The sequence below is a fragment of the Empidonax traillii genome, unplaced genomic scaffold (assembly GCF_003031625.1).
Source record: "Empidonax traillii isolate 1590-97213 ecotype Southwest subspecies unplaced genomic scaffold, ASM303162v1 scaffold42:size1813164, whole genome shotgun sequence".
In the NCBI taxonomy this organism is placed as follows: domain Eukaryota; kingdom Metazoa; phylum Chordata; class Aves; order Passeriformes; family Tyrannidae; genus Empidonax; species Empidonax traillii.
The window spans coordinates 1,140,187-1,143,526 of NW_020955235.1; positions in this window are offsets into that span (position 1 = coordinate 1,140,187).

Below are 3,340 nucleotides of genomic sequence, written 5' to 3' on the forward strand. Positions count from 1 at the left end.
AAAAAAAAAAAAAAAAGAGGTGCATGTTGTGATTATTTCTGTGGATTTTGATTTGGCCTAGGATGAAAGAGCACTAAGAATCAACTGAGATCTGAGCAAAGCTGATCTCCATAGGGTATTCATCACTTCTGCTAAGCTACATCTTGCAGTATGAGTGCAAAGACTCTCTGGTGCAAAGGTTTACCGTACTGAGTCCTATTAACATGCATGGCTGTACTATATCTTAAGATCATAGCATTTTATCGAAATTGCGGTAGGGATGTCTGCCTTATGTCAGGAAGATATAAGCATCAGGGTACATCATTTCTGCCTTTCTTTCTCTGTGTTTAAAACACATCTAGATCCTTTTCAGCTTGTCTCTTGGATAAATTCCAAGTGATATTTCTAAAAAGAGCGCTGCTGCAAAGACCAGGGTTGGGCAGTAACTGCTTTCAGGGGACTGTGTATACTACATGATAATATAAGTTAGAAACATCTGAAAAAGTTGTATCAACTCTAGCCCAACCTTGTCTAGAGAAATAAAGCAATTGTTTGAGAATTTCCGTTTCTTTACGTCACCTCTTTCTGAAGAAACTTAGTTTAAAATTTGCAAGAAGACAATCCTTAGTACGTATTCCTTCTCCTTCTCTTAAATAAATGTTCCAGAATTGTTATTGGGGGTGGGGAATTCTTAATACCAACCTGGGTTCTTTTTACAGGTTTTAGTGATATAGGGATGTTTGTATAATATATCTGTCTGTGTCAGGTTATCAGTTATCTTTAATTTTAAAATCTTGTGACTCTTAGTTCTTTAGAAGCACTAAGCACAACTATGTGGTTGGAAATGCTGGAATGATCAGGTAAAATAAATTATACTTTCAAATACGATCCCAAACCACTTGCTCCTTGCTTGGGCTTTTTAAGGGAAATATTTTTGTAAAACAGTGTGTGTTGAAAGTTCAATACTTCAAAAGCATCAGCAGCATAACCTCAGAGAACAACAGATTCTGTGAATCACAGTGTGAACTCTAGGTGAGTTAAATAAAATTGGTGCATTATGCAAATTACTTTGGGGTTTTTGTTTGTTTGGGGGGTTGTTTGTGGGGTTTTTGTGGGTTTTTTTGTGGGGGTTTTTTGTTTGGTTGTTGGTGGTGGGTTTTGGGGTTTTTTGGTTGATTGGGGGTTTTATGTTTTGTTGGGGTTTTTTTGTAGATTAGGTAAGTAAAGTGTAATGTTACCTATAGTTGAATGTCATATTTTATAGTCTATTTTTAGGGGATATCTTTTCCTTCTTATTGTCTACACATTTTCTCTGCACTTCATGTAGGTACCAGTCCATGCTTTTTTGAATTTATTATTCTTTTTATTGTTTCTTTTTTGTTTATTAAGGCAAACCTTCTTAAACAAATACCAGCAACAGAGAAATTCTGTTTAAATATATTTCAGGTACTGCAAGTTCAATGCTAACTTTCTAAATTTAATTTTTTAATGCTTCTTTTTCTACTTATATTTTCTGCTCAGGGAGTGATCACAAATCATGAACTTACTTGCAATTTATAGCCAGATAAAGACAAAATGTACCTACAGTCTGGCATTGTTCTTGTCATTAGGGGCTAAAGCTGCAGCATAAAAGCTATACCAACTTGAATTTAATGTCCTTCTGAAGTGACATTAACTTTAAGAATGTGAATGCATGTGAACATCTGGGGTTTCTTCATCCTTCAGTGGAGGAGCTGGAAGTCTGTAAGATCTCTTAAAGTAAAATAGGATAAATGAATGACTAACACATTACATGGCTATGGCTAAAGGGAATCAGCTTAAGAACTTCAGCTGAAAGATCTGTTTTCAACAAGTGTAAAAAAACCCAAGTCTGCCACAGTCCATCATAGCCTGAAATAGATTGTGCCTGATGGAGATATTGACCATGTGCAACTGAATCAGTGAACTGTCACAGACAATAGTGAGGTCAGTGAATTGTATTACTAGTACTTCTGTTCAGTGCACACTTTGCATCAAATACCTTAAATAATATTGGTGTAATGAAAATAAGTGTAATCATGATCAGACTGTAATACCCAAATAAATACATACACAAAAATGATACATATCTTTCTATATAAGCAATTGTCTGATACATAGAGCAATCAAATTCATAGCTGAAAATTCTTCACTTGTATGGTGGATCTCAAAATGGGGATTCTTCTCTCTCTACATGTATGTTTGGTGTTTTCTGTGAGGTGCCTGTCATTTTAACAAAAGTGACATGCAGAGTAAAGTGGAAAGGTCCTGTTTCAACCTGGGAAGAGGGTGGGGCAGACAGATGAATTGTTCCGTATTTTCTATGAAATCTTAATTGATTAGACGATCACCTTTATTCACCATAGAAAGACTGTCTTTCTTTATGATGGATACAACAGCAGGAGAGCAAACTGTTGGAATTGATATACTTTGTTGCTTATCTGAAAGGAGATTTTTTGCCCTAATTTTGCACAATAGTAGAAACTTCCTTTAAATCCCATTTTCCTAACCAGCGCCTAGAATAGCTCTTGTTGTTAGATTCTAAGGACTCTATTGTAGCTTTTAAGCCAGAGCCCGCAGTAGGGGTTGTGGAAGGATGCACCGCCCCCAGGAAACTCCTAGAGGGTTTGTACTTGAGGACAAATCTGATGATAGAATTTAAAAATGGAACAGACCATTGTAGATCATCCAGTCCTCCTATCTGCCAGCACAGGATTTTCCCTCCCAGATATTCTTAATGCATTATTTGATGTAAAAGTCTCAACTCTGGGAGTTTCCAAAGCTTTGCTTGGAAAATTTTTGCCTCCTTTTTTCCCCTCAGAAGTAGGAGGACACAGCAGCAGCCATGACCATGTCTTTTAATATATATCTGTGTGTACTTTGGACTGGCTTCTACCTGCTGGCTGGTGTGAATAGGGGGCAGATGGATACGACATTTCCCTTTACAGTCTCCAGATGACTTAAACATACCACGTGATCCCTGTGCCCTAGGAGGAGATTTGGAACTGCCTTAAACCATCACCTGTCCTTTAATGAATGTCTCAGATTTTGTAAAGTGTGATCTAAAGTGTAATTGCTTGGTTCTGTAATGCAGTGCAGTTAATTTGTGGTTCAGTCAGAAAATTTTGTCCTAATTTTCTGGGCGTTGATTACTCTCCCAACCAGTGAAATTGGCTTGAATGTTCCAGTGCATTTTGTTTACTGTATAAAGGCTGATAAAACTCTCATGTATTATTTCTTTTTTGGAGAATAACAGAAGTGCATTCTTCAGTCTTGGTAACTTCCAGTTATATATATCAGTCTTCCAGAAGTATTTTGAAAGATTTCAATTATCAGATATTTC